Genomic DNA, 8,409 nt, shown 5'->3' with positions numbered 1-8,409 from the left:
ACACGATAGAGAATTGGAAACGATCAAGATTGAAGAAGTGACAAGAAGCGAAGAACGGGGATCCTTCAAGAGTGGACACGATTGAAGATCAACGGAATTCCGACCTTTTTATAATGTCTCAATTTTACTTTGTATCTGATTTGAATAATATGATAGGCTAAACCCCCCAATGCCAGGGGGTGTCCCTAAATTGATCATGTAATGACTCTGATGTTTGATTTCCCTTAATACATGTTATTTGATTTCAATTTCACTGTATGATTTGTGTAATGCTTTCTTTTTGGAAAAAATTAAGATTGATGTATGGTTAACGATTAGCAGGACTGCAATGGTTAAGGTTTTCATACAGTGAAACCATAGTAGAGATCACCTAGGACTAGGGATACCCTATGGTTTTCGGATTATTCTTGTTAATTTAAAATACTTGGTTTCATTATAATCACCTAAGGACTTAGAGGTTAGATTGAATACCAAAGGTTTCCCTCCGAGGTCTTAGGGGGAAATAATCTTAAGCTCTGGTAATTGAAACAATGTTCAGTATTAAGGAGATATACACTCAAGGGTCATTACAGGATATTTTTATACACCTTCTTTGGCATATCATATTAATCTTTGAAAATATTTATTTGCTCTATTTTTCCTTTCAGTGAATTTTGCCAAACCAAAACTCACACTTTTGTTCAATTGAGTCACTATTTCTCTTATATTGCTGCGCAATCCTCGAGATCGATCTTTGGGAAACTTCCATCTTATTACTACATCGGCGAAAATAGTAAACTTGCTATTTTTCCGATCATTTGTCATTACCTCATTTCCTTTGATATTTTTCTATTCTGCATATTGAAATAATAGTATACAAAAGAATTCTCGATTTTCGTGGGTGGGCTCTACAAATTCTTCAATTGTTTATGTGTTCTCTATATAGGGTAATCTTGATAGAGACTTTCCTAATGTTGGTCCATCTTTGATTGAAGTGTCCTGATCCCTAGTGAAAATGATAGAATATCCAGTGGGTATGATGATTGAGTAATTCCTTTTTATGAATCCATCTTTTCAATATTGGGTCTTCGGATGCCTTTCAATGCTCTTGAGATGGAAGTTCTTAAGCATATGACAGTGGCTCAGTCGCGACATCATCCAATGAGTTGGGCGTATGTAAAAGTATTATAGTATTGATGTGAATACTTGAATGGGAAGCCTTCTTTGACCCTTTTCTTCCATCTCTTCAAATCTCAATGTGAACATATGATCCATACGCGGGATATATGTTTAGTTTCTATGGTTCTGGATATCCAAGGCTTCGAGGCTTTTTTGAGAGCTTGAAGCATTTTGAAGATCCATTTTTCTAGTTACCCTCCGCTTGTAGGCTCATGCAATGGTTTGTGCTGTTGGAGATGGAGTGGAGGGAAAATATGTTGACTTGTTCCCCAAGTACTGGAATGAGAGTCATTTCCTAATGGGAAATAAGGTGTACATCTACAAAGGTCAAGACCTTTCTCATAAAGAGTTGTAATCGAAGAAGAGGCTAGAAAATTTTGTCAAAGACATGGTTATCTCGGGGGTGTTACACCTCAGGATGAAGCCAAATGGGAATGTTTTGAACACCTTATCAATACCCGTATGCTGATGGATGTTCGTACCAGTGAAGAAAGAAATATTATTTTTGGTATGTCTTGAAAGCTTTTGGCTTCTTCGCCTTAAACTTGCTTACTCATAGCGTATTTATTTTGGAAATTATTGCGTACAGATTCAATGAAAAATGAAGTAACATTTCATCTTCTATGGAAAGGAATCTAGTCTGGAAGAACTATAGCAAGCTCTTCCACTACCTCTGAGCCCTTAGGAGGTATTGTTGCTTCAAATGCTCTTTAGAGTCCGTTGTGTGCTTTGGGTCCTCCGACCCTTATACTGTTGACGTGGTTGGGCCCACACTCTTCTAGAGAACATCGTGTTCCTCTTTTAGAGGAGTGATGTTCATACTTAGCCAATTCCTATGGGCGTCACCTGAAGGAAGAACTGGAGACCCCACAACCTTCACAACCTTCGGGGACACCAGACTAAATACTCGACCGCTTCGGGTCACCTTAACAACATCAACAATGCTTACCATTGAATTAGTTGCAGGGAGAGGAACCTCTTGTCCATATTTAATCATAGTAGCATCATACTTGTAAGGTATAACTTTATCGGATGCATACAGGACTGGGCCCACCAATCGTATTACCAACGGCGACGCCGATCTATTTCTCTTCTTGCTGCTATCAAATTGGATTACCACTCGCTCATGAGTCTTGAAAACTGGCACAATCACATTCACATCATCACCCAAATCTCTGGCTTGGTTGATTTGAATCATACCTTCATCCATCAACTTCTGAATTTCCCTCTTCACAATCATACACCCACGTGAATTAGCACTGTAAATGATGCAACCATTATGATCATGCTCACAGTCACTGATCATACACAAAGTTTTATGCAGTTATACTAAAGATCTTTGGATACGTAGGACATCAAAAACTTTGTACTTACCGGGACAACTGTCCACCATATTCACAGAAGAGTTACCATGAGCCGGTAACTGATTGGCTTTGACATTCGGTGCACGGTCCTTAAAGGAGACCGTCCCACTTTTCACCAATCGTTGAACTTCATACTTCAGCGGATAACAATTCTTAATATCATGGTCGGGTGCCCCTTGATGATAGGCACAATGTTGATCGAGCTTATACCACCAGGGCAAAGGTCAGGCATATATAGAGGATTCTTCGGCTGAACTAGATTCTTAACAATGAGAGATGGATACAATTCGGCATAAGACATAGGAATAGGGTCAAACGTGACCTTCTTCCTCTCATAATTATTATGATGATTGTTGTTGTAATTATTGTTGTGATGAGTAAGTTGTTGTTGATGTGGTTGTTGAGGTTGAACTTGTGTTGATTGAAGGGAAGAATTATTGGTAAATACTGGAACAACAGAGGATATTTGATGATGATGATGATGATGAGATCTGGAATTTTTCTTCATATATGGCCTCCTTTGCCTCCCCACAGATACTGAATTAGTTTCTCCCTCATTCTTCTTAGAGAAACCACCTCCATACTTCTTACTAGCAGACGCTTCTTCTCTAGACAAACGGACCTCACAAACACCTTCTTCTAAATGCATCCCCATGTTCACCATCTCGGTGAAATCATTGGGAGCGCTAGTAATAATGCGCTCGTAATAGAATGAATTCAAAGTCTTGAGAAAGATCTTCGTCAACTCTTTTTCTTCCAAAGGAGGATTGATTTGAGCGGCAAGCTCTCTCCACCTCTACGCATATTCCTTAAACGTCTCTTTATCCTTCTGAGATGTAGACCGGAGCTGGTAACGATCGGGCACCATATCCACGTTATACTTATACTGCTTGAAAAAGGCCTCGCCTAAGTCATTGAAAGTACGAACGTTACCACTGTCCAAACCCATGTAGGCACCGGTCAAATTTTCTTGGAAATAATGAATGAGCAACTTATTATTATCTATCAAGGTTCACATCTTGTGGGCATACATCACAAGATGGCTTAAAGGACAAGTGTTCCCCTTGTACTTCTCAAAGTCAAGGACCTTGAACTTAACATGGATCCTTACATTGGGCACTAAGCATAGTTCAGCAACACTCTTCCCAAACAAATCTTTCCCCCTCAGGGTCTTCATTTCTTTTCTCAGCTCTTGAAACTGATCCTTCATAACATTCATCTTCTCATACATGTTTGGACCTTCAGACGGATCAGAATGATAGATAGTCTTTTCAATATGGGCATAACATTCACAGTAGGAGGAGGAGTAGACATGACCGGGCAAGATGCCAACATATGAGCAACAGTAGGAGCATAACCTTCAGGCACATAATTCAGAGGCATTCCCCACGGGAATCTGACAGGCATAGAGTGCGTGGGTTGGTTGATAGGAGCCACAAACATTGGCGTTGAAGTAATCTTTGAGATGAATGTCCGTTGTTGCGGAGTTGCAGGAGTTGGAGCTGCTTGACTCTGAGTTGCAATGAGAGATTCCATAAGAACGGGGATCCTAGAAACCTATTCCTTGAGTTCACGATTATCTTGTTCCATCTGATTTGTCTTACATTGACGATTAGCGTGAGTGTTGTACTGATACGTCAGCTTGACTGATACAAAGATGAAGATCATGAGACACCTGGCCGAATGGCTAGAATGCAAGAAACGTGTTATGCAAATGATGCATGAATGCAATGTTTTTGATTTATTATTTTCAAGGAACATTCAATGTCATATTTGCAAATAATTGAACAGTAATAATCACTAATAACAATTTGAATTGACCATAAAATCTCATTTTCATTCATAATATTTGGAAGGATTACACTGAGTATAATTTCAGAAACCAAAATACAAATTCAAGAGAAAAGTAAAATAGCATCCTAAGGATCCCTAGCAACTACATCAGATGAACTAGCTATGAGCGTGTACTTCCTTCGAATGTGTCTGATCTCTGACTCATAGGCGGTCTTTATGTGAGTTTTCTCAGTGACGAGCTAATTGACGATCTTCTTCCAAGCACTAGAAGGCTGAGGAATACTAGAGGAAAATAAATCTTATAGCTCTCTCTCTCTCTCTCTCTCTCTCTCTCTCTCTCTCTCTTAACTGCATACTCTTTAAGAATCTCAATGAGTGCATCCTTATATTTCAACACAAGTTACAACTCCACTTGCTTTTGTTTCAAAGCATGGAATGTTCTTCCCAAAGGTACCTCTCTTGTTTCATCTTAGCTAGTGCATCTTCCAACTCCTCTACGTCTTGGTTAGGGAGAGTTGATGGCTCAACCACAACCATAGACATAGGTCTCTCGCAGGCATATGACGCCTTAAGCTCCAAAGCTCTCTTCTTCACCCAACTAGTGTAAGGTTCCAAAGCTACACAATTGCATGGTCCAAGCTCGGATCTTCCCTTCCTATGAACATTATGCCAAGCACGCATCATCCTTCCTTTCAGGTTTTGGGATCTTTACCCTCTTGTTAGAACAGACCCTCTAACTGAACATTATTAGGTTTATCTTTCAAGGGCAAAACAAGGTTGTAGTTGATTCCTCCTTGTGTACCAATGAGAGTCACATTAGAGAATTCACCACAAATATCAATAATCTCCAAGCCATCAAATGCAGGATCATACCAAGTAATATCAGCATTAGTGAGAGACATAAGTCTCTAAGATCACCGTAGATATTGCTTGTTCTCTAAGAAGACTGGTGTTTGAGGCAAGTGCTAAATAAACCACTTGTACAGAAGAGGAATGCAACACATAATAGTTCCACTGCCCTTAGAATTCCTTAGATGTAGAGAGAAATACATGTCATCCAATAAAGTCAAAACAGGATTCCAAATCAAGAAGATTCTAATGGCATTAACATCGACAAATTTGTCAATGTTAGGGAACAATGCTAGACCATAGAAAATCAATACGAAGATAGGTTCGAAAGTGTCCATACTACCAGCTTGAGCAAAAGTGGTAGCTCTCCCAATCAGAAACTCAGAAGTCAGACCTCAGATACCTCCTTTGTTCGTCATATTTGCATCAATCTCGGATTTCTTCAAATAAAGAGCATCAACTATGACTTGAGATTTCAGAATCTCCTCTAATCCACTGAAAGGCACTTTGTCAGATACGGGGATACCCAAGAGATAGGCATACTCCTCCAACGTATGCATAAGCTGATAATCGAGAAATGTGAAACACCGGTAGAGAGGGTCATAGAACTGAACCAACGCACTTAAGAGTCCTTCAACAATCTTAGTAGACAACATAGACAAAAGCTTTCCATGACGTCCTTTGAAATCCATGGGATCAACTACAAAGGATGCTAGCTGCCTTAACTCTTTCAAATCTGGACATCTGAAACTGTACTTTTTAGTGTTCCTTCGTCCATAATCCATGGTCTGAAAATATTTGCAAGCACGACCTTAGTTCCTTGAAATTTATTTTTGTGATGAATTTTATGATGTGTGATAACGCGAAAATGTATCATATTTTTGGCTTCATATGCACTGCTTTTTACTTGATTAACACTTGTTATTACGCAGTAGTTTATGTTATTGCAGGTATTTATCGAATAAAAGGTTTACAAGCAAGCAAAGTGGAAAATAGCAAAACAGAAAGAAAAAGAGAAGAAAATGGAGAAAAATAGAGAGTATGGGCCCACCAAACTAAATGGGCATGTGACGCGCATCACTTGGATGTGTGGTGCCCATCACTTGGATGTGTGGTGCCCGCCACATGATCCAAAGAGAGTGGTGGCACCCGCCACAAAGCATGGAAGATTGTAGCGCCCATCCCTCAAAATGTGGCACTCACCACGGAGTCCAAAACTAGGGTTGTGGCAACTGCCACAACCCAGTCTTCCCTACTTTTTCTCCATGATATTAGCCACGATTCAATCACCTTTTGGCTACAATTTAGGGAAGTGGAAACTATATAAAGGAGGGTTATTTCTCCGTGGACGCTTACGCTTAATTTTAGTCAGATTATTTTTTGGTTAGTTTCCTAGGCAGTTTTTCTTACTTTGTAAAAGTGATAGGTTCTCCACATCGGGGACCATCGGAATTTATTGTTTAAGCATTTAAATTCAATTGAAACGGTTACTCATTTCCAAAGTCTGCCGACATTATTTTATTTGAAGAATCAAGATTCAGTTCCAGTTCTCAATTCATAATCCAGGTTTTATTTTGATTGCTATTTTATTTATTTATGCCATATTGTATGTTTGATTTTCCGAATACCATGTCTGTTATCGGATCCATGTCCAGCTAAACCCCTAGGTATCAGTATGTAAAGAACGTCGAAACGACGGGATTCGTAAATAATTGGTGTTGGTTTTTTTATAAAACTTATTTTTATGGTTTTAGTTTCTTATTTTATTCAAACTATTTTTCGTACGAGAGTACAAAACAAACAAAGGTTACAATCAACAAAAACTTATCTATCGAATCCCCGAAGTTTTATGCGTTACATACTGATATCCCTTTATTAAATATCTTTATTAATATTTTGTTTACGTTATAGTTATTTCTCTTCATCCCTCCAATCTTAGAACGATCATCAGCCTTAGATTTACATAGTAATATTAGATAACGATACGTTCGATTATTAGTCCTTGTGGGTTCGATAATCTTTAAAACTACGCGATAGGACTGTGCACTTGCAGTCACGATTCCCATAGACTTACTAAGTCGCAATCAAGTTTTTGGCGCCGTTGTCGGGGACTAATTTAGTCGATATCGTAACTCTAGTGTTGCCCAGTATAGACTAAGGCAAACAATTCTATTTTCCTTTCTACATTTGTCGAGTGTATACCAAGTACTCGCTCTCAAGACGAGAAATTAAAGATACCATTCGACGAACCTGAGCGTTATCTAAGACTAGAACGCTGGATACAAGATTTGATACGAGAACATCGTATCAAGCTAAATCTTCCCGATCTTAATATCCTTATTCTTGAACCAGTTAGTCAACCAGAGATGGCTTAAGGACCGCAAAACTGTCCTCTTAAGTACTATGCAATCCCTTCGCAGGATGAACCACATAACAGCATCGCTGCCCCTGTCATCGAGGCCAATAATTTTGAGCTAAAACCTTCGTTGTTGTCAGCCGTACGGCAAAACCAATTTTCAGGTAGTCCCACGGAGGACCCGAACCTAAATTTGTCAGTGTTTTTGCAATACGCAGACACAGTGAAAGCAAATGGTGTCAGCCCTGAAGCTATAAGACTACGTCTTTTCCCATGCTCATTAAGATATAGAGCTAGAGCTTGGCTCCAGTCTCCACCATCCAACTCTGTCACTACGTGGAACGAGTTGAAGAAAGTTTTCTTAGCACGATATTTCCCACCTAGTAAGATGGTTATGCTAAGAGCCCAAATAAATGGGTTTAAACAAAAAGATAATGAATTAATTTTTGAAGCTTGGGAGAGATACAAAGACATGATGAGGCTTTGTCCACATCACGGTCTAGAAGAATGGTTTATCATCCATACCTTTTACAACGGTCTCTTGTCAAACACAAGATTGACAATAGACGATGCCGCAGGTGGCGCACTGATGGATAAACCCTACAATGAGGCCTATCAACTTATCGAAAGTATGGCCCAGAATCATTACCAGTGGGGAAGCGAAAGAACCTCCGTAGAGAAACCTCCAACGAAAGGCGACATGTACGAATTAAGCAGTCTTGACCATGTCCTAAATCAAAACATACACACTAGTGAGCAAATCAAGCAGTTAGCAAACAAGGTAGACGCATTAGCCACCCATAACAAAATGTTAGAAACACAAATTTTGCAAGTGGCTCAACAACAAGCACCTATTGCTGCTTCTGCAGGCACATTCACTGGATAGTC

At 39.4% G+C, this 8,409-nt stretch overlaps 1 non-coding gene across 1 annotated transcript; it reads right to left on the bottom strand.

The window, feature by feature from the left end:
- Positions 1-7,915: 7,915 nt before the first annotated feature.
- On the bottom strand, positions 7,916-8,022 carry LOC127090177 (small nucleolar RNA R71). Its single transcript, XR_007791706.1, has one exon. It is a non-coding gene; the product is annotated as a small nucleolar RNA R71 (small nucleolar RNA).
- Between the last annotated feature and the right edge of the window lie 387 nt (positions 8,023-8,409).

Source organism: Lathyrus oleraceus, chromosome 5, assembly GCF_024323335.1.
Source record: "Lathyrus oleraceus cultivar Zhongwan6 chromosome 5, CAAS_Psat_ZW6_1.0, whole genome shotgun sequence".
NCBI classification, from domain to species: Eukaryota; Viridiplantae; Streptophyta; class Magnoliopsida; order Fabales; family Fabaceae; genus Lathyrus; species Lathyrus oleraceus.
The sequence above is the reverse complement of the archived record's forward strand: the minus strand, read 5'-3'. Positions and strand labels throughout refer to the sequence as shown.